The 22,790-nt window shown below is 42.0% G+C and overlaps 1 protein-coding gene across 3 annotated transcripts in view; it reads left to right on the forward strand.

The window, feature by feature from the left end:
• The first annotated feature begins 7,492 nt into the window (after positions 1-7,492).
• PTPRA (protein tyrosine phosphatase receptor type A) overlaps positions 7,493-22,790 on the forward strand; it is a 195,533-nt gene continuing 180,235 nt past the window's right edge. For 2 of the 3 annotated variants that reach the window (XM_036763037.1, XM_036763039.1), the window contains exon 1: positions 7,493-7,817. The gene's annotated coding sequence lies outside the window, so the exon portion shown is untranslated. Of the gene's footprint in view, positions 7,818-15,909; positions 15,951-22,790 lie in introns of those variants that run through there. The other variant, XM_036763038.1, reaches the window with a different exon arrangement.

Consider the following 22,790-nt stretch of genomic DNA (forward strand, 5'->3'; position numbering starts at 1 on the left):
ATCAGATTCAGAAGAGACTTCCCTTCGTTGATTCCGAGACCTTTTGAAGGAAGAAATGATTGTCAAGTCAAGAAATTATTAGTTGCTCTGCTTTTGGCAGGGAAGGGCTCCAGCAGATTTCTGGATACCTGAAGTCTCCAGTCACTTTGATATTGTGCTTCTGCAGCACACTTTAATCTATTTCCTGGGGCTTCCATTTCTTGGAAGGTAACTAACGGTTTCCTTGTCAGAAAATCAAGACCCCACATTTCAAGAACAATCTCAAATTTCTTTTCTTAGCTACAAATATTCAGCGGTCTTTTCCGTTAGCCTCTGTGTGATTTGATTCTACTCTCCAACCACCTGCTTCTTCAGTTTCTTTTCTTTTCTTGGTTCTCACAATGAAGTTCTTCTAAGGAAAGCTATTGTCTCTGACTACCTAGAGAATGGAAAGGTATAATCCCATGGTTTTAATTAGCCTCTCTATGAAGATGAATCAAAAATTTACATCCATCCCCACTCTCTCCTTCGAGTTCCAGTCTTGAATTTCTTCAACTGGATCTTCAACTGGATAACCAGTAGGCATCTAACTTTAACATATGCAAAATGGAACTCATCAGCTTCCTTCCCAAACCTGCCTCTATTTTCAATGTTCCTAATTCTGTTGATAGCACTACTTGCCACTCATACAGGCATCTTGGCTCAAACCTTGACATGACCTTCTACTGTTTCCTTTCTCTTGCAGATGAATATTCAATCAATTGCCAAATCTCATCAATTCTATCTCCAAAGTATCTCTTTACTCTTCTCTACTTCAGTCTAGTTCAGGTCCTTATCACCTCTCACCTGCACTATTGTAATAATCTTTGAACTGATTTTCCTGCCTCTTATCCTTTCCAGTCCGTCCTTTTAATAGCTGCCAAAATGATCTTTCCAATGCACAGGTCAGAACATGTCATTCCCCTGTTCAAAAACAGCACTTCAGTGGCTTACTGCTATTTATAGGATAAACTACAAACCTTTAGGCTGGCATCCACAATCCTCCCTAACCCAGCTTTAATCTACCTTGCCAACATTATATCATACTACATTCTTTTACCCAGGTCCTTTCCAATCAAACTGGGCTGCTCTTGTCCTGCATGTTCCCACCTCAATGTATGCATGTAGGCCATCCCCTCAACCATATATGGAGAGCATCATTTGTGCTATATATATATATATATATATATATATATATATTTATCTAGAAACTGTCTTCTCCATTAAAAAGTCAGCTCCCTGTGAGTAGAATTGTTCCATTCTTTGGACTTGTATCTAGTGCTTAGCATGATTCTTGGCACATAGGAGGCACTTTAAGAATGCTTTTTGATGGATTGATTTATTCATCTCTAGCTATAAAAATTCTCCTCCTCCTTGAAGGCCTAGTTCAGGGACCAATCAACCAATAAACATTTAGTAAGTGCCTACTATGTGTCAGGTACTGTACTAAGTGCTGGGGATGCAAAAAGAGGCAAAAGATATTCCCTGCCCTCCAGGGGCAATCTAATGGGGGAGACAACATGCAAAATATATATATATACAAAAATATACAAATATACAATATACAAAAATATATGTACAAAGCAAGCTATGTACAGGATAAATAGGAGATGATTAACAGAAGGAAGGCAATAGAATTATGAAGAGTTGGGGAAGGCTTTCTGTAGAGGGTGGGTTTTAGTTGGGGCTAAAAGAAAGCTAGTGAGGTCAGGAGTCAGAGTAGAAGAGGGAAAGTGTTCCAGGCATGGGGAGCAGCCAGAGAAAGTACCATGGAGCCAAGAGATGGAGTGTCTTGTTTATGAGACAGCCTGGCCACCAACGTCCCTGGATGGAAGAATACCTGTTAGGGAGTAAGGTGTAAAAAGGCTGGAAAGGTAGGAGGGCCACGCCTTCCCCCAAATCTTTTCCAATTACCAGCAAGGGGGTAAGTGAGCACTCTTTTAATTTTCTTGGAGCCCTTGGTCTTTGTATCCTTTGGCCTAGATTTTTTCCCTTTGTTCTGATTTCTCACATTCTACCTTGTATCATATTTATTTACATACACATTGTATCTTCTCTATTCAATTTTTTAAAATTTTCACATTCTAAGACTCAGCACAGTGCTTTGAGCAATCGGCTGATTGACAATATTGAACAAATATAGTAGATGTAGTACCCAAACATCACATGCTCTGTATACAACTCAAATCCATTCATTCATCTATTCATTCACTCATTCATTCAGTAGACATTGTGCACTTTAGTACAGACGGAGAGAAATCATGATAATAATACAATTATGTGGAATTTGAAGGGTTACGAAGCAGTTTCCTAAAACACATTATGATTTCTCAGCCGAGGAAGTTCACAGACTAGTAAGGTGATAAGATGATTATCTATTAGCCTATGGTTGTTTTTTCTTCCTCAAAGAATTTAGAAGCTGACTCACTGTCTTCCTCTCCACTTCCAACCCTGCCCTTATACTTGGGAATCTCAATTTACACAATGAAGTTCTCTCAAAGACCCTTGCTTCCTGGTTTAATCACCTTCTTAACTCCTATGTTTTGCACCTTCACTCCAAATGGGCCGCACACAAGGATGATCCTATTTTTTTATTGTTTCCAGCTCCACAATCTGTAATTGTTGTATCTGACCATAACCTTGTGACCTCCCTGCCCTTCCAGTGCTTCACTCCTCCTAAACCCATTCTCTAATTTCACTGCACTTTCTAGACACTCCATCCCACCCTTCATTCCCAGGCCATCACCTCTGCTCCACTATCACCTTCGTCCCTTGGAAATCTCAACCCAGTTCAATTTAAAACCACTGATGATCTTTGAATTCCTTGTCCTATTGTTCTTATCTCTTTCCAGGCTCCAACCCTGGCTTATTCACTTTCACCATCTGCTTCCTTAAAGAATCTCACAATCTGGTTCTGGCCTATCTTTCCAGACCAGTTACACATTTATTTCCCATCATGTAGTCTGTGCTGTAGAAAAATTCACTTACTTAATTTTCTCTGTAAACAACATTCCACCTTTTACTTTGAGGCTTTTGCATAGGCTGCCTGGAATGCTCTCTCTCCTCATCTTTGCCTTTTGGAATCTCTAGCACCTTTCAGATATCTCAAACTGGATACCCAATAGACAGCTTAAACTCAATATGTTCAAAACAGAACTCATTGTCTTTCCTGCTAAACTTTCTCCATCTTCTACTTTCCCTGTTACTATAGAGGGCAACTCCATCCTTCCATTGCCCCAGGCTCGAAACCTACGGGTCATTCTGGACTCCTAGCTATCTCTCATCTGCACCTGTCCCCTCCACGGCCCCCCATATCCAAACTGTTGCCAAAGCCTGCCCATTTCACATTTGCAACATCTCCAATACAGCCCCTTCTCTTCTCTGACAGTGCCACCATCTTGGTGCAGGCCCACATCATCTCATACCTGGGTATGCCTTTCCACGAGCTTCTCTCCCTACTCCAATCCATTTCCCATTCAATCACTAAAGTGAAATTCCTAAAATGCAGGTCCTATTTAATATACTCCAGTGTTTATTGCCTCCAGGAGCATATATATATATATACACATACATACATATATACCACACACACACACACACACACACACACACACATGCACGCACGCAAAATGCTTTGTTTGGCATTCAAAGCTTTTCATATCCTAGGCCCCTCCTGCCCTTTCAGTATTCTTACACTGGCAAATATTCTTCCATTCAGTGACACTGGCCTCCTGCCCGTGTCATAAACAAGACACACCATCTCTTGGCTCCAGGCATTTTCTCTGTCTGTTCTCCAGACCTGGAACATTCTCCATCTTCTACTCTGACTACTGATGTTCCTGGCTTCCAACTAAAATCTCACCTTCTAAAGGAAGTCTTTCCTAACCCCTCTTAACTCTAAGGCTTTTCCTTTTTAAATTATTTCCTATTTATCCTTGCTTTGTACATATTTGTGCATTGTCTCCCCCATTAGATTGCAAGTTTCTTGAGGACAGGGACTGCCTTTTGCTTCTTTCTGTAACCTCAGTACTTAACACAGTACCTGGTACATAGTAGGCACTTAATAAATGTTTATTGCTTGACTTCAAGTGATACTTTCTTTTAGAGTTCTTTATTGATTCCCCCAGTTATTAGTGTTCCCTTCCAACCCTTATTATATTTTGTATGTACTCTATAGTTACCTGTGGACGTGTAGTAGCCCCTTGTTATAATATGAGCTCTTCAAGGACAAGGACTATTTCATTTTTGTTTTGGGGGATTTTATTGGTCTCAGCACCTAGTACTGTGAGCAGGAGAATGACATCAAATCAATGAATCATTCAAGCAGCAAGCATTTATTAAACGCCACCGTGTGCGAGACACTGGAGAGACAAATACAAAAGCGAGAATTTTCCTATCCTTAAGGAGCTCACATTCTACTAGTTCACAGAGAAATAAAATAGCACAGGGCCTTGTATAATAGGCTTGTTGAATTGGATTGAATTGAATAAAGGATTAAAAAATGCTTTTTGTATTAGATTATAGAACAATGCTAGAAATACAGAGTCTAGAGGATAGAGAGGTTTTAGTTACTTCCAGGAAGTGGGTGGAGTATAGGAAGAAAAGATCAAAGATGAAGAGAAGTTTTAACAGAAATGACTCAGCCAAGGTTGTGGGAATAGGGGCTGATAAGGAGTAGGGGCTGAGATGAATAGGGGATCAGAGTATGGTGGGAAAGAGTTAGAAGGTGTTTGTGTCTAAGGTGGGCGTGGAATATAGTGGATTGAATGCTGTTCTTGAAATCAGGAAGATCTGGGCTTAAATCCCCTGCCAGATACCCACTAACTGTGATCTTGGGCAAGTAACTCAGTTTCAGGTTCCTCATCTGTAAAAATGGAGATAATTGTTGCCTTTACCTCAAAGAGTTGTTGTGAGGATCAAAGGAAACTATTTACGTAATATACTTTGTAAACCTTAAAGCATTTTATAAATGTCAGTTCTTATTTTATTTTGTATATTCTTACACATGTACATATTGTCTCCTCCTAGAGCATGCTCTTGAGGGCAGCAATTGTTTTGCTTTTGTATTTGTATTCTGAGAACATAGTAGCTCCTAATAAATACTGGTTGATACAGTGGAACAGGAAGCTGGGAGATTCTGGAGGGTGTGTTAGCTGCAGGGGAAGAGAAGTGTTGCTTAGGCAGAGGAGGTTAATGGAAAAGCTCCTAGTTCCCTCTAAAAAATGTTGGTGTGACAGTTTTTTTCAGAGAGCACACACTCTGTGTGTATATCCTCACTCATGTCACATGCCCCTGTTTAGAAAGTAAGACACACTTGAAAATCTTGGAGAGTTGTTTTCTAGATCTTGGAGAGGAAGAGTAGTCACATAGTATGTCAGAGGTGGGATTTGTACTCAGGTCTTCCTGACTTTCAGGATGGCTTCCATTCAATTAGGTAACACTTCCTCTTGGACAGAGGACATCCTGCATTTCCAGCATATATCAGGTACTGTTCAGATGGTTTGATTGAGAAAAATCATGGTCATCTGTTATGAGTGCCCTCTTCTCCATATCCTATACCTCCCATGCAATAAACACACATCACATACTCACATTACCGTATAACACATTACAATACCATCTTCTATGATGAATACAGATTTTTTGTTTGGGCTTTTTATTTTTTGCTCTCATTTGTCTCATCTAGTATATTTGAGTCTAATGGCATGGGAACCACAGATGCTAGACATGAGAGCCTGTGGGGCTGGTGTCAATCCTCCCCCACTGTCTCAGTTCTGAGACCTGGGAACCACCTACCTGATTATTACCTAGCTCTCATTTAGCAGTTATCACACTCCCCTCAGGCCCTGTGGCCTCCAGCACTGAAATACCAGTTCTCATTTCAATAAGTCTGGCATGGAGTGAGATCCTGATCCTTGCTTGTTTTTACACCTTCTGTTGCTGGGAGCTTGAGCTCTGGTACTGGCTCTGAGCCTGGGCTCTGTAGCCAACTCCAGAGACACACAGATCCTGCCTACTCTAATTGGGGAACTTTCTTCCCCATAAGGATAAACGGGATTAGGGATGTTTGCCCCTTTGGGGATAATGTAAGTAAGCCGCCTCCCCTCAGCCCACCATCTCACCCACAGGGTGACTTTGGCCAGTTGACTTGATCAGCAATCTGGGGAGGAGAGGAGGTTGTGGTGGCGGTGGTACCACAGAGTTGTTCTTTGTCATTTCTTGGGGTCACAACTTCCTCCCCCTCGCCTCCTCACTGTGAAAATGAGGTTGCTGTCACTGACCACTTCCCTCCTGGCCCCTAGCTCAGTGGTGTGTGGTGAGAGTCAGGCATTGGGAGTGTCAGAGGAGAGGTACCATTCAAGCTGCCAGGACTGTGGTTTGCTGGAACACTCATTCCATCTGTCAATAATGGGCTGGAACAGAATGGCAGAGAGCAACTAGCAATGGAGGTTCCCCCAAAGGCCTTTTTTTTTTTTTTGCCATCAATTGATTTCTTATTTCTTCAGGACCTGCAAGATCCCTAGCACTTTGGGAGGATATAGAAATCAGTTAGATTTACTATTCATTACCATGGATGATGGGCATTGAGGATTCAAAGGTGAAATACGACACAATGCCTGTTCCTAAGGACTTTATGATTTAATAACACACTACTAAGAGAGGCAGCCTAAGTATAATAAAGAGAAAGACAGCTTTAAGTCAGGAAGGCTAGAGTTTGAGTCCTGTCCCTGACACATGCAAGCTGTGTAACATGGGGCAAGTCACTTAACCCCTTAAATGTCCCCAGACGGCTCTGCCAGGCTACAAATTGTGAAGCAGAGCAGGTGCCAGTCTACATTGGCAGAGGAATTTTCCCAACTGGGAGCTCTTTAGACCATTGGAATCATAGATTCAGTTAAAAAAAAAGCTGATTGTCTTTAATAACAATAGGTAGACGTTTCCATGTTATGGGGCTGCAAAGCTCTTGGGAGGCGGAAGAATGGACAAGATGCCCTCTGGCAAGCCCTGGCAGTGCCCCCTTCCCCTTTCTAGGTAATGAGTGCAGCCCCTTGCATAGCCAAGGTTTACAAAACGCTTTCTGGTTTGATCCTCACAACAATCATATGAGGTATTTCTAGCCCCTTTTTACAAACGCGGGGACGGAGGCTCAGGGAGATTAAGTGATTTGCCCGGGGTCACACAGCTAGAATGTGCCAGAGATGAGATTTGAACAAGATCTTTCTTTTCTGACTCTAAATCCAGACTTCCATCCCCGCCTCCGCGGGACAGCAGCCGCGGCGCCTGCGCCTGCGCCCACGCCCAAACCCCTCCCGTCAGTGTCTGTGGCTTCGAGCGCCCTCCAGCGACGGGGCCTGGTCTCTCAGGCGATTCCCCCCAGGAACCTGGCGGGCGCCCGGGCCAACCAGCGTCGGGCTCTCAGTGGGCCAATGAGGAGGCTCCTTACAGCTCGGGCGGCTGACGGGAGCTAGGCGGCCCTGGCTGCGAGCGGCGCTGACTGACAGCCCAGTGCCCGGAGCAGGGAGCCCGAGTCGTGGCCGTGGCCGCCGCCTGCTGTCCCTTCTCTCCCTCTGACCCCCGGTCCCGGCCCCTTCCTCGGTCCCTTCCTGTCAGGGCCATGGCTGCGAGGCCGCTTCGGCGGGGCCGGGTGCCGCGGGTGGGGCGGCGGCACTGAGTGGCGGCCGGGCGGGCGGAGGGGAGGAAAGCCACCCCCGGGAGCCCCGCCGAGCCCCGCCGCCTCCCTCCGGGCCGGACCGGAGCAGGAGCCGGAGCAGGAGTGGCCGTCCCCGCCGTCCGACCCGGTGAGTCTCGTTTAGTCGCGGGCGCGCGGCGCCCCTTCTCCCCCACGCGGGATCGCCCCGCGCGCGGAGGTCGTCGGGGGGGCGGGGGCGGCAGGGGGGCAGCGGCCCAGGTGCGCGCGGGCCCATCCGGGGGCGTGGCCTCAGCTTCGGCCGCCCACCCCCGGGGTGTCGCGGTCCTGGGGGCCGCGCGCTGGCCGGGTGCGGGGCTGGCCACTTCATCTCCTTCTCCCGGGCTGGTGGGAGGAAGGCCTTCTCTGAGTCCCCCTCTCCTAAAAAGAGGGAGCTCCAGCTGGAGGCGTAGCCTCGGGGCGCCCCCCCCCCCGCTGCCCCCGCCCCCTCCTCCTCCCCCTCGTGGCTGCGGGGCTGGGGGCCTTGGCCGGGCGGGTGTATCCTAGGATGAGGGTCTTCCTCTCCCCGTGGAGACCCCTGCTGGGGTGAGGGTGCGGGCCAGGAAGGCCCAACGTGGACCCCGGGGACGTTTCCCCTAAGGCTCCCCTGGATTTGGGATCCTCTGATGGATCGTGGTGATCACATCGGTGTCTGGGCGGGGGCTGCAGCAGCTGGATCCCTGAGGAAGTGGGAAGAGCCGCCCTCTCTCCATCCTCCGAGCTCCCTCCCACCCCCATCCCCACTCCCACGCCGTCCCCGCGTGGAGCCCGGGAAGCCTGTGCGTGAGACTCCCGTCCCAGAGCCTTCTTCCCCCGCGGCCGGGCCGGGCCGGGCCGGGCCGGGCCGGGCCAGCCTCCGCTACCCTGCCGGCTTCCCCAGGGAAGCGCAGCGGTGAAAGCCCGGGCCCGTTTGGCTGGGTTTCTCTTCCCCGAGATGGGAGTGAGCTGGTGCCGGGGGAAATGATCCGTCATCATCCAAAGCCGGAATGGGAGGGAGCCTCGGTGTAGGCAGGGACAGAGTTGCGAACTGTGCTGAGCTTGGCGCTTGGGGGGAAAAAAGGGCCCCGAAGCCCCGATCGTTCTCTTTTCTGGGAAGAAACAATCGGCTTACTTTTGCTAGAGCCTCAACCATTTTGTGTGTTGTGCACAAATACGCGAAGAGGACAAATCCCGGGGCCATTTCTTGGGGAAAACCCTGTTGTCTTCTTTGGAAGTTTGTCTTAGTCAGGGCAGTGTCACTTCCTAGCTGACTTGCCCGCTTCAGTGTTCGCTCTGAAAGGTGAAACCAGGTTATAGTAGGAGGATTTCCTAATTGGACTGTTGAAGGAAAAGAAGAAAGCCAAGTATCCTTCTTTGAAGAAAGCAAACTTGAGAAAAGAAAGAAAATTTGAGGAAAAAAAAGTGGTGTTTCTGGGGTAGGTGGATTAGAGCTTTGTAGTGATCACTGTTAACTACTACTTTAAATTCTTCCTGCTTTGTCTCCCTGTTAAGTTCTTTCCAGTTATTTTTCTTTACTAATCTGTCAGACTATTCTTAGCCAGAAGCAAAATCTTTCAAATAAGAGTTCAGTGAACACGAGAAACTCGTTGTATAAGGGTGGAGACTGGTGGGGAAAGAGCAAAACACTTGAGAATGTAGACCAGGTCTCTTTTTGTTCATCTTCATTTAGAAGTAATTGAGTTTTCATTTGTCTCTAAGTAAAGTAAGAATCTTTGGGGTGGGGGTTGATCCTTTCTCTTTGGAGATTCTGAACTCAAAATTTTAGGTTTTATAGATGCTAACCATAGAGATCCTAACCTCCTGCTTGATACAGAAATTCCCTGTATAAGACCATCCTCTGGCCATTGTTCATCTAACTTTTGCTCCAGTGACTTCACCCGTTGTTCGGTCACTTTGGTTGGGAAATTCCTATGAAATGAATTCCTATGAAATGAATTCCTGAAATCTACACACCTGTAACATCTACATTTTAGTCCCCGTTCTTCAGATTAATGTAAGCTTCTCAATCATAGCTTAATACATGTTGAGACGATATATTTAGGATGTCCCTATATGTATTCAGGGTGATTAAACTGCTCTAAGTTTTTTTTTTTCAACATTCTGTAAAACACTTTGCCAATTTTAAAGTGCTACATAATGCCACCTATTGGTAGCATTAGCAGTATGTCCCTTTGAATACCCTGGCTTCCCACTTTATCAGTATATTCAATTACCTTAGTATATCTTCACTATATCTCAACCAAAGAGCTAGTCATGTCTTAGATCTCATCATCATATATATTTAAGATCTAGAACTTTGAAATACTTCTCTCTGATGATAACTCCTTGTCCTTAAATTTCTCCCTTTCTCACTCCTATACCTCCGACTTCATCGTGACCTCTAGGAAGGCCCTCCACTCCTTCCTATTCTCTGACTCTGTCACTCATGTTCCAACATCCACTTCCTTTATGGCTTTAACATTGTTAATCAATTAAATTATATACTGACTTCTATCCTGAATTTCTTGGTCTCTGGTCCTAACCTCATCCAACCCTGCCAACCTTAGATCACTTTCCTGTCAATTTTTTCCACTCCCTAATCTACTACCTAATCCAAACTGGTTCCTCATTTGATCCTTTATCACAGTTCTCTAAGTGCCTGTTCTAAACCTTTTCTCTCCTCAGGTTCTCTCCAGGCCCCCTTTTCACCCCCAGGAGATGATCTTATCTCCTAAGGTATTGAGAAAAATTATGGTCATCTGTTATGAGTGAACTCTTCTCCATATCCTATACCTCAGATACATTCCTCACCTATTCTCTTTTTCTTTTCTCCAGTCTCTGATGAAGATATGGCCCTTCTTGCCAGGGTCAACCCCCTCAGCTGCTATCTTTAATCTCTGCTCTCCAGGAGTTTGCTTCATTATTAGTTCTTTTATATCTTTATTTGCCTTTATCATCTTCATTGTCTATCAACTCTTTTCCCTTTCATTGTCAGCAGCCACTAGAAAGAGAGTTATCTGCTGTCATTCAGTGTCTCTACTTCCTTACTATCCACATATTTCAATTCCTTTGCTGTTAGCATCTGTTAAATACCTATTATGTGAAAGGCATTGGTGATAAAAAGACAGAATTGAAAGTTCCTGTTGTTAAGGAATTTCTCTTTTACTTTCAATTTTGCTTCTGATGCTGTCACCCGTCTACTAACAGCTTTTCTTTCCAAGCTTATCAAAGACTTCTTAACTGTTAGAAAGATGACCTTGCCTTTTCTTAGTTTTCTTTCTCCTTGATTTTTTTGCTGCTTATGGCACTATTGATCATCTTCTCCTGGATACCCTATCATCCCTTGATTTTTTTGGCATGGCTCTGTTTTGGTTCTCCTTTGACCATTCATCTAACTCTTGCTGGATCATAATCCACCATCCATGCTGTAAGTATGCTTGTAAGCAAGACCAAGGCTCGGTCTCGGATCTTTCCTTTTCTTTTTGTGTACTTGCAGTGATCTCAGCTGAGTCCATGATTTCAATGCTTATCTCTAGGCTGAGGATTCTCAAATACCAAATTAAGTCGGAATCTTTCTCCCAAGTATCAGTTTTGCATAGTTACCTGGATGTCTCGTCAGCAACTCAAGCTCAACACTTCCAAAATAGATCTCATTATCTTCCATCCTAAACCTGACCATCCTCCTGATTTTTCTAGAACTACAGTGCTTCCAGTCACTCAAGAGCCTAACACCAGGAGTCATTTGACTCTTCTCTGTTTTTCATTCAGTTGTTTTAATCATTTGCCAAGTCCTTCATAGCATTCATCTCCTCTCCAGGTGCTTGGCCATCCAACATAATATAGGCCCTTATTACCTCTCTAGGACTATTATGATGCCCTAATTATGCTTTTTACTTTCACGTTTCTTCCTCTCTTCAATCCGTTTTCTACACAGCTTCCAAAGTAATCTCCTAAAGTTCTCGTCTGAACATATCATTCCCTTGCCCCAAAACCTGTTGCCTCTAAGTTAGAATGATAACTTCTTAATTTGGCTTTTAAGGCTCTCTACCATGTGACTTTCACTTACCTGTCCAAACTCATTTACATCATTCACCTTATATTCAGCCCAGCTAGGCTATTCTCAAACTTTCTATTCTTCCTCTTGCCTGTCTCTTGTGCCTACAATTCACACCCTCACACCTTCATTGTCTTGCTAATGCTTATATATGCTACCAAGTTTTATTCTAAGCCTACCCTAGCCCTATTCCTCCTTAATACTCTCTCCTTCCTTAAACTGCATTGTATTTATCTGAATTCATGTTTTCATTCCCTTGTATAATATTATAAATTCCTTCAGGGCAGGGATTATTTTTAAATTTGTGTCCTATGTCTTGTATTTAGTAGACACTTAATAACTGTTTGAATTGAATTGTCTATCGGTACTAAGCAGAGTAAGTCTAATTCTTGTTCTATGGGATAGGGACTTTGATTTCTTTGGTAGGTTTATGCCTTTTCTGTCATTTATAGAAAGCTTATAGCAGGTGGGTAGGTAGTTGCCAGTTTTTGTATGCCCCTTAGCTAAGAATGGTTTTTACATTTTTAAATAAAGTTTTATTTGTGGGCTTCTACAGAAACAGGCTGCAGGTTCACTTGACCTTTGAGCCTTAGGCCTTAGTTTTCTAATCCGTAGCCTAGAGCATTGAGATGTTAAGTGACTTGTTCAGGGTCACATAGCCAGTATATGTCAGAGGTAAGACTTGAACAGGTCTTCCTGGATAGAGAGGCTTGATCTTTATTCATTGTGACATGCTTTCTCTCTTCCACATGATATCTCTTTAGAAATTTAGCTGTGATGTCTATATCATCCTTTCTCAAGACTAAGCAGTTTCTTTCATCTTTTCTCGTAACATGGTTTCTACATCCTTTAAAATTCTGGGTGACCTTCCTTTGGACACACTGTAGCTTGTTAATGTTCATCTTAAAATGTAATGACCAGAATCAGATTCAGTACTTCAGATCTGACCAAGGTGGACTGAGTTGGAAGTATTGTTTTCCTTGATCTGGGCAGTTTAGTTCTATTAATGCAGCTTCAGGTAACATTAGCTGTTGTTAATAAATGCTCATTGATAGCATCTCACTGTTGACTAAGATAGAGTTGAATGTCAACTAAAACCACTATGTTTTTTTAAAAATGAATGTCAGCATAAGCCATGCCTCTACCCTCTTGTATTCAGAGTTGATTTTTAAAACCTAAGGAGGGAACTTTACATATATTTATATAAAATTTTATTTTGTTAGATTTAATTCACTGTTCTATCTTGGCTGAAGATAGCTCAATCTATCTCTTGCTCTTTAACTGTGGGTATCTCATAAGGCTCTATCCTGTGCCCTCTTTTTTCTCTCCTGTCTCTTTGGTCCTTATGGCTTCAATGATCTCTACATAGATGATTTCCAAATCTATATATCTGGCCCCTGATCTCTCCTCTAAACTCTAATCTAATATCACTGGATGTCCCATAAAAAATCTCAAACTTAGCATGTCTGAAGATAGTACTCATGCTAATTATCAAAACAGAATATGGTGACTGATTTTGGAGGGAAGAAGGAAAAGTCAAAGATAACTCTAAGGTTGTAAACCTGAGTTCCTGCCAGCCTTAAATGTGCCTTTTTTAGAAAACTTTCCTACTTCTCTGTAGGGCACCACCGTCCTTGGAGTCACCAGGCTTTTAACTTTGCAGTTACTCTTGATTCTTCCTTCATACCCCCACATAATTATTTGCCCGGTTTTAACACTTCTACCTCTACAATATCTCATAAACATATATCTATTTATAGCTATATCTAGGTGTTTCTATATATCTCTTTCCTTCTATACTGTTACATGACTACCACCCTAGTTCATCTATTACATCAATCTTTCAATTGATCTCCCTGCTTACTTCCAGTCTTTTTTCCTTCTCCAATTCATTGTTGACACAGTTGCCAAACAGTCTTCCTAAAGCATAGATCTGACCATGGTACTTCTCTGCTCAAGAATCATCAGTGGCTCCCTCTTGCCTCTAGGATAAACTATACAACCTTCAGTTTGGCATTTAAAGACCTTCACATTTGGTCTCCAGGCTGTTTCTAGACTTATCTGATATTAATCTTCTTCCTATGCTCGAAGTTTTCTGCCAAATTGAACTATACCACCTGTTCTCTAAATTTAGCATTATCACCTCTGTGCTTTAGCACAGGCTGACTTCTGAGCCTGGAATGTGTTCTGAGATGCAGCTCAGGTGCCTCCTTCTACCATAGTGCTTCTCTGACCTTTGCTGGTTCTCAGTGCTCTCTATTACATCATGTTATCTTGCGTTCACTCTTCTGTTCTGTGTGTTATGTGCCCCAGGAGAACATAAACTCCTTGAGGGTAGGGGCTTTTCATATTTGCATCTGTGGCCCTAGTGTTAGTGCAATAACTTGTCCATAGGAAGGACTTATGTTTGTTGAATTGAATTCTAGCTTATTGAGATTTTTTTTTTTTGAGTCTGACATGGTAAACCATACCTCCAGGATAGAAATCAATTCATTAGTCACTACCCTCCTTTGGGTAACAATTCTTCAACCAGTTATTAATTTACTATATTATTCAGCTCATGTTTTCATGAATGTTTTCAAGAATTCCATGACACATTTTGCGTGATGACTCATTAAAGTCCAGGTCTTTCAAATTCATGAATTTTAATAACTGTCTAAAAAGAAACAAAGTTGGGTTGGTATGATATGTTCTTCATGAAGCTACTTCCTTAAGTCATTGCTCACAAAATATCTAGGTATAAACTTGTTCCAGAATTCGGCTAGGTATTAACATTAATTCCATTGATTTGAGGTTTCTGGAGTCTGTTTCCCCTTTTTAGAAAAATAGGATATTGTCCATGCTCTCGTATAACACTTCCTGATCTAGTGATGCTCCTTAACATCTAGGTGTTTCTGTATATCTCTTTCCTTCTATACAGTCACATGACTACCACCCTAGTTCATCTATTACATCAATCTTTTAATTGATCTCTCTGCTTACTTCCAGTCTTTTTTCCTTCTCCAATCCATTGTTGACACAGTTGCCAAATAGTCTTCCTAAAGCATAGATCTGACCATGGTACCTCTCTGTTCAAGAATCATCAGTGGCTCCCTCTTGCCTCTGGGATAAACCATACAACCTTCAGTTTGGCATTTAAAGACCTTCACATTTGGTCTCCAGGCTGTTTCCAGACTTATCTGATATTAATCATCCTTTGCCCATGGGCAATGCATTAATAGCATTTATACTTTTTAATTTTTCTCTAGAGTAGTACGCACTTGAATGAGGTTTAGGTACTTTTTTGGTTCATCCAGCTTGGGCTTCAATTCCCTTTTAAAAATGTATGTTTGTGTTTGAGAACTCCTTGGTGGTAGCTGAGTATCATGTCATCTTTTACCATTGCACCATCTGTTTCACACAGTGGGTATGTTCATTCTTTGTTCTTGCCCTAAACATGACTAAAATCCTATTTATTTTCCTAAACATGTTTCTCAATCCTCAGTTCACTCTAGACTTAAACCTTTTTGACAACATTTTTATAGGCTCATAACCCTCTTCATTCTTTCTGGGTTATGTGCTTTTGCTTACATATTTTATAAATACCTTTTTAAAATATGAGTGCATGGGAGACTTCTCTGTGTAGCTATGTTGCCACGACTCCCCCTTTCTTACTCAATATTATTTACAATTTTATTGCCAAAATTCTGCTCTTGACAGCATCTCCTCCCTTTTGAGCCAATTTCTCTTTGAGAACCTCAAGTAATGCCTGGGTTCTTGAACCAATAATTTCTTTGATTTTTTTTTAAATTATGCTTTTCTAAGATAAAGGGTCACAAACTCTATGAGGACATAGTCACTTCCTCCCAAGGTTTCTTTCATTTCTTTTTTTCCTTACCAGTTTTTCCCTATAAATCAAAATCTGGTCCAGAGAACCAGTTGCCCACATGTTTTCAGGTAGAGGCAGCATTTAACGAGGAAAGTTGAGAATTTTATCGGAAGCTCTGCTTATTTGGAAATTAAAGTTCCAGCACAATCTGGGTGGCTGAATTAATACTAATTATATTTACAACTCACATTTCTGTACATCTATATAGTTACAGTGAGGTTTCCTCACAAAACACCCTTCTGAGATAGGTAGTACAAGTACTACATATTATCCTTATTTTACAGATGGAGAAACAGGCCCAGAGATGTTGAGTGACTTGCCCTCAGCTTCACAGCAAGTTAGAGGTGAGGCTCGAATGCAGATGTTTGGATCCCAAATCCAGTGTTCTTTCCAATTTATCATGCTCCTTTTCCTAATATTTGCTGATCAGGGGATACACTAGTTTGCTAAATCTCTCTTACCATAATGAATATTGTTAGAGATCTTTGCCCCTTTGTCTGGACCTCCTCCTGATATAGGATTTAGGGTGGAAGGGCCCTTGGAAATCATCTGGTCCAACTACCTCATTTTACAGATGAGTAAACTGAGGCCCACAGAAGTTAAATAATTTGCTCAAGGTCACACACATAGTAACTAGTAGGTCTTGGCATTTGAACTGAGGTTTTTAGACTTTAAATCTACTGCTATTTCCATTATACCACGCTGCCTCCTAACAAATGGAGGGTTGCATTTTTCAGGCGTTCTCTTCATTGGTTATTTGCTGATCAAATCTCAGGATAAGGGATCTGTGTACTCTAAGCAAGGTTTGAAACTTAAATATTTCTCTCACTGTCCCCCTGAGGCTTAGTGCCTTCACTGTAATCAGTAATTCAATAAACATTTGTTAAGCACCTAGTGTGAGTAAGACACTGTGTTAGGTGCTTTGGACTAAAAAAATGAAACTTGTCTCTGTCCTAAAGGAGCTTACACATGTGATTTGACTTATCACAAAATAAAATCCTTATCTGCCATGGAAGGCAGACTTAAAAATAGGTACATTAAAGTCATATTAAAGAGTGCCCCTGATTGCTCCTTTTATCTTCCTTGTTGTCCCTATGCCAGTCCTTATAGCTTTGGGGATGGAGGAGCAGAGACACAAAGAAAGGCAAAGGTTAGCATTTCCTATCTGTCTACCTTTTCTTTGCTCCCCACTAAGCCTCTATGGATTTTATTCCTACCCAGGCTCATGGCTGGAGTGCCTCCTCCTTCTGTCTTCTCCTACTCAGTGAGCTACCCTTGTACAAAGTGTAATAAGAGAGGAAAAGAGCAGTTCAGCAAAACGAATTAGGTAGCAAACCGTTATTTTAATTTCTTTTTCTGACCTTAACAAACACCACTAAAATGAACATTTCCATGTAGCCATAGAACTGGAAAGAGGGTTGTACATGAAACAGTGAATCTCTATTATGTACAGCTTGCCTTTCTTTTTAAGTATATGATAAATTCATCACGTAACTTTTAAAGCTGTCTTGCTTGTCTGTGATTCCTTCTGGCCTTCCTTCTGTTCTCTTTTGTGTGTTAAATTGATTCAATGATGCTCTTTTCTTTCTTTTCTTTTTCTTTTTTTTTTTTTTTTGGTGAGGGGGACCCTGTCCTTAGTGCATTTTCTCTCTTCTCCTCTCCTTCTTTCTCTTTTTTTCTCTCTCCCCTTCTTTTCCTCCTCCTTCCCTCCATTTCACTCAATTCTTCCTCCCCTCCCCAAAAAGTAAAAGCTTCAAAACAAATATGTGTAGCCAAGCAAAACCAATTCCCATATTGGTGTCCAAAAGTGTATCCTATTCCAGCAAGTCTTTATTAAACACCCGCTATGGACCAGGAACTGCACTTGGGTCACAAAAGTGAGACAGTTTTAACAGTGCCCTACCTTCAGAAAGCTTACATTCTGTTGGGGAAGACTATATCATTGTTTACAAAATAGATAGAAGGTGATTTTTTTGATGAGCACACTAGACATTAGGAAAGACTTCATGTAAAAAGTAGCACTTGAGCTGACTCATGGATTTCAAGTGGTGGAGCTGAGTGGAGCTACATGATAGGCATGGGAAGCAGCCAATGCAGAGGCATGGACATGAGAAATGGAATGCTGTGTGTGAGGAATCTGTTTGACTGGCCCATAGGGAGAAGGAAAGGTAAGTCAGGGCCAAGTTGTGAAGCGCTTTAAATGCCAGAAAGAGTTTATATTTGCTTCTGGGGCAAGGATTCTTAACTAAGGTCCACAGACTGCTCAATAGGTTCATGAATAGATTTCAGGGGCTCTCTGAACTTGGGAAAACAGTTATATCTTTATTTTTACTAACTCCTAAAAGTTGACATTTTCTTAAATTATGAATATGGGCAACAAATATTATTCTGAGAAAGGGTCCACAGATTTCACCAGACTACCAAAGGACACAGTGATGCAAAAAAGGGTAAGAATCCCTATCCTGAAGGTAATAGAGAGCCTTAGGAATTTAGTGAGTAGGGAATTAATATGGTCAGACCCATGCTTTGGGAAAATCACTTTGGCAGATGTGGAGGATTGATTGATGGGGCAGGGGGAAGAGAGACTTGAAGCAGGCAGAACAATGATGATGCTATTGCAATAGTCCAGGCAAGAGATGATGAGGGTCTGAACTACTGTGGTGGCTGTGTGAGTAGTGAGAAGGGGTCCAAAGCAATAGATGTTGTGAAGGTGGAAACAACAAAATTTTGCAACTGATTGGATGTGTGGAGTGGTGATGAGTCAACGATGGCTCCATCGTTGAACCTGTATTGCTTGAAAGGATGATGGTACCCTGAACAGAAATAGAGGATTGGAAGAAGGGTGGGTTTGGGAAAAATATATCAAATTCTCTTTTGGACATGTTGAATTTGAGATGTCTATGAGACTGTGTAATAGCATCCACATCCAGTTGATGATATTGAATTGGAGGTCTGGAGAAAGGCTTAGGTGGGATATGTCAATCTGTGAGTCATCTGCATAAAGATCATAATTAAATCCATGGGAGATGATGTGATAACCAAATGAAAGAGAGGGAGAAGAGAAAGAGGCCCAGGACATAGTCTTGAGATATATCTGTGGTTAAGAGGTGTGATATGGATAATGATTCAGTAAAGGAGACTGAGGAGTGGTCAGATAGATAGCCAAAAGAAGCCAAAAGAACAGTGTTATGAGAGTATCCGGAAGGAGGAAGTAGTCAATGGAGTCAAATGATGTAAAAGTCAAGAAGGATAAAGAGAAAAGACCAAAATATCAGACAATAAGTGGTCATTGGTTACTTTGGAGAAGGCAATTTCACTTGAACCAGAGGCCAGATTATAAAGGGTTAAAAATAATGAGAGGAGAGGAATTATTGAAAATAAGAGTTGATCCCTTAGCGGGAGGTGGGGGGGGGGGGCACCAAGGGATGATAGGTCCAGATTTTTTAAGGATGGGAGGGACTTAGGTGTGTTTGTAGATAGCAGGGAATGAATTTTTTGGAAAGGGAGAGTTTGAAAATTTGAGAGGGGATGAATGATTGAGGGAATATAAGCTAGAGAAGGGAATAGTCTGTTAATAGTCTCTATAACAAGATTGGCTTTGTTGAAGAGAGAGACAGCCTCATCAGACTGACTGGAATAAAGGAGGAGGAAATGGGGAATAATGAAAGCCAGGAGATTGTGTGATGTATAGAAAGGGGAAAAGAGGGCTTCTGTTTTCTCAGTAAAGCAGGAGGTGAGGTTTTTAGCTGAGGGGCTGGGTTGGAGGAATAGAATGGGAAGCTCAAGAGAAGGAATGCTGGAATGAACGACTGATAGATCGAGAAGCAGAAGGAATTTTGGATACCATCTAGTCCAACTTGCTCATTTTGCATATGAGGAACCTGGGGCCCAAAGGGTTAAGTATCTTGTTCAAGTTTACCCAGGTAGCAGTGGCAGAGCTAGGATTCAAAGCCAGCTTCACAACTCTAAATCCAGCACTTTTCTTTCTGTGTTACATTGTTGAAGAGGTTTGGAGCAGCTACTGTGAGAAAATCAATTTAGGAGAACTACAGAGCTTTCCTGTAGGGAGAGCCCAGTTGAGATTAGATAACATAAATTTGTAGTGGACCCAGTCCATCCTGTTGTGTCTACATCTTGCTCTGTTAACCAGCTTATGAGTAGGAGTAGAGGAGGCAGATGGTTTGGAATTTGGCCAGACTTGGGCAGGGATAGGATAAGGGAGGAGGGAAGGATTCAAGAGCAGAGGGTAATGTAGAGTTGAACTGGTTAACTAAAGGATCAAGATTACCAAGGTGGAAGAGGGAAGTCAGAGCAGGAGTGATAGTCTGAGAAAGTACTGAGGAGGTGAAGAGTTAGAGGCTTTATAGGAGATTAAGATCAAAAGGAATTTCAGAATTGTTGATGGTGGAAGTAGAACTCTTGTGAGTGCTGGCAAGATCCAGGGTGTGACCATCCCTTTGTGTAACTGGGTTTAGTGGAGGAGATCATAGGAGTTAAGTAAGATTGAGTAACTGGGAGGTTCTGGTATTTATAGGAACATGAACATGTTATAATGTCCCCTAAAGTAGGGACAATAAATTTGGAGAGGAAGATTGTGAGCTAGGTATGAAGCCCTTGAGAAAAGAGGAAAATGACCTGGGGCCTAATAGGCAGTAGCAACAGCATCTGGATTGTGTGATGCATTTGGTTAGGATGAACCTCAAAGGAGGGAAGGTTATTGAGTGATGGCAGCAGGAAGAAAGGCTAGAAGAGGCAATGGGGAGCAAAGAGTATTCTAATTCCTCCAGGACCAAGGGGAATAATAGTAACAATAAGAATAACAATGATAATAGTAATAACTAGTATTCACATAGCACTTTGAGGTTTGCAAAGCACTTTAAAAATACCTCATTTTCTTCTCACAACAGCCCTGGGAGGGAGGTGCTATCGTTATGCTCATTTAACAGATGAGAAAGCTGAGGCAGACAGATTAAGTGACTTAGCCAGGGTCACACTGTTGGTAAGCGTCTAAGGCTGAATTAGAACTAAGATCTTCCTTCAGGTCTGTTACTCCATCCACTGTGCTGCCCAGTTTCCCCAGTACTGGAAAGGATGGGCAGTAATGTAGTATCATCTAGGGCTAGCCAGGTCGCCATTAGTACCAGAAAATGGAAGGAGGATGAGAGGAAGAGATTTAGAAAGAGGAAAGTTTTTTTTATTATGGAACCACACTTTGAGGGCATACAGTGAAAAGGCATAGGCAGCCAGGTGTACAGTGGAGAGTGTTGGAATCAGAAGAAATCAGAAGAAAATGCTTTCAAATCCTGCTTCACTTAGTAGTCATGTGACCCTGTGCAAATTACTTAAATTCTCTTTGCCTGTTTCCTTGTCTGCAAAATGAGGATAACTCCTACCTCATTGTGTTGGTGTGAGGATCAACATTTGTAAACTGCATTGCAAGTCTTAAAGCTATACATAATTGTGAGCTATTATTTTTCTGAGTGGGACATTGGAAGAGTTGGGTTGAGGTCTATATGGATGAGAGAATGGAAACAGTGGTTTACTCTTAGACAGCTGGGGATGAAGTGGAATTAGGAGAATGAGAGGGAGTTGAAGTTTGCTGGCCATAGGAGTTGAGTCTGGACAGAGTAGCAGTAGATGGGAGAGCATCCCTGCTGGTGACTAGAAAGTTCTTTGCATTCAGTTTTTGTGTGGGTGTCATGGTACAGTTCTAATTAACTGGCATCTGATAGTATATGCAATGTTTCAATTCAGTAAAAATTAATTAAGTGTCTACTATGTGCCAGGCACTGTGTTAAGTCCTTAGGATACAAATAAGAAAAAGAAAGACAGTCCCTACCCTCAAGGAACTTAAAATCTAATAGTTACTTAACCTATGTCTGCCTCAGTTTCCACACAAAAGGAAGTTGAAAAGTGTTGGGAGGAACCACCTGAGGATACCCAGTGTGGGGGGCATAAAGTTCTGTGGAGTGGAACAAGCAGAGCTGCTGATAGAAAATGGAGAGTTAACCTGCAAAATTCTGAGTCCTCTGTAAAGGGAAGCCTTAGGAAGAGTTTATTACTCCCCTCCTTGTACTTCCAATCTAAGAGGAGAGGCAGCCGAGGGTGCCAAATTTTTAAATTTAAAATTGATATCTTTTTGTTATATCATTTTATGTCCTTTAAAAATTTTCAATTAACAAGCCTTTATTTTCCCTTATTCCCACCCTGCAATTGAACAGAAAAACAGAACTTCTGTAATAAATATGCATAGTTTAGTGCATAAGTTTCTAGGTTATCCATGTCCAAAGATGTATGTCTCATTCTGCATCATTTTTCTGTTAAGCAGAAAGTAGCATAGTTAGTAATAGTAATCAGATTTCTAGAATCAGTGTTGGTCATTGCATTAATCAGATTTCCTAAGTCTTTCAGACTTATTTGTCTTTACAGTGTTGTTATACATAAATTGTCCTCTTGATTTTGCTCATTTTACTCTTCATCATAAAAGTTTTCTGGGTTTCTCTAACATCTCTCCCCCATCATCTCTTAGTACTATTCTATTATACCCATAAACCATAATTTGTTTAGGCATTCCCCAGTTTATGACTACCTTCTCAGTTTTCAGTTCTTTACCATCAGAAAAAGAGCTGCTATAATTATTTATTTTTGTACATATGAGTCCTTTTTCTCTTTCTTTAATCTCTTTGGAGGTATTGGCCCTAGTAGTGGTATCTTTAGGTCAAAGGAAATTTATAGCTCAGTGTCTTTTGGAGATTTTTTCCAAATTACTTTCTAGAATGGCTGTACCATTTTACAGTAACAATGCATTAATATCTCTGTTTTCTTGCAGCCCCTCCTGTATTTGTCATTTTCCCTTTTTGTCAACTTTGCCAATCTGATGGGTATGAGGTAGAACCTCAGAGTTACTTTAATTTGCTTTTCTCATAATTATTAGTAAATCAGAGCATTTTTTCCATATGGATGTTGATAGCTTGAATGTCTTTCTTCGAGAAGTACCTTTGGTCATTTATCAGTTGGGGAAAGGCTCATTTTTGGATCAATTGTATCTATATGACTTGTAAATGAGATCTTTACCAAAGAAACTTTCTACAAAGATTTTTTTCCAGTTAACTGTTTCCCTTCTAATTTTTGCTGCATTGATTTTGTTTGTGTACATACCTTCATTTTTCAAAATAACTCTCCCC

Source organism: Trichosurus vulpecula, chromosome 6, assembly GCF_011100635.1.
Source record: "Trichosurus vulpecula isolate mTriVul1 chromosome 6, mTriVul1.pri, whole genome shotgun sequence".
NCBI classification, from domain to species: Eukaryota; Metazoa; Chordata; class Mammalia; order Diprotodontia; family Phalangeridae; genus Trichosurus; species Trichosurus vulpecula.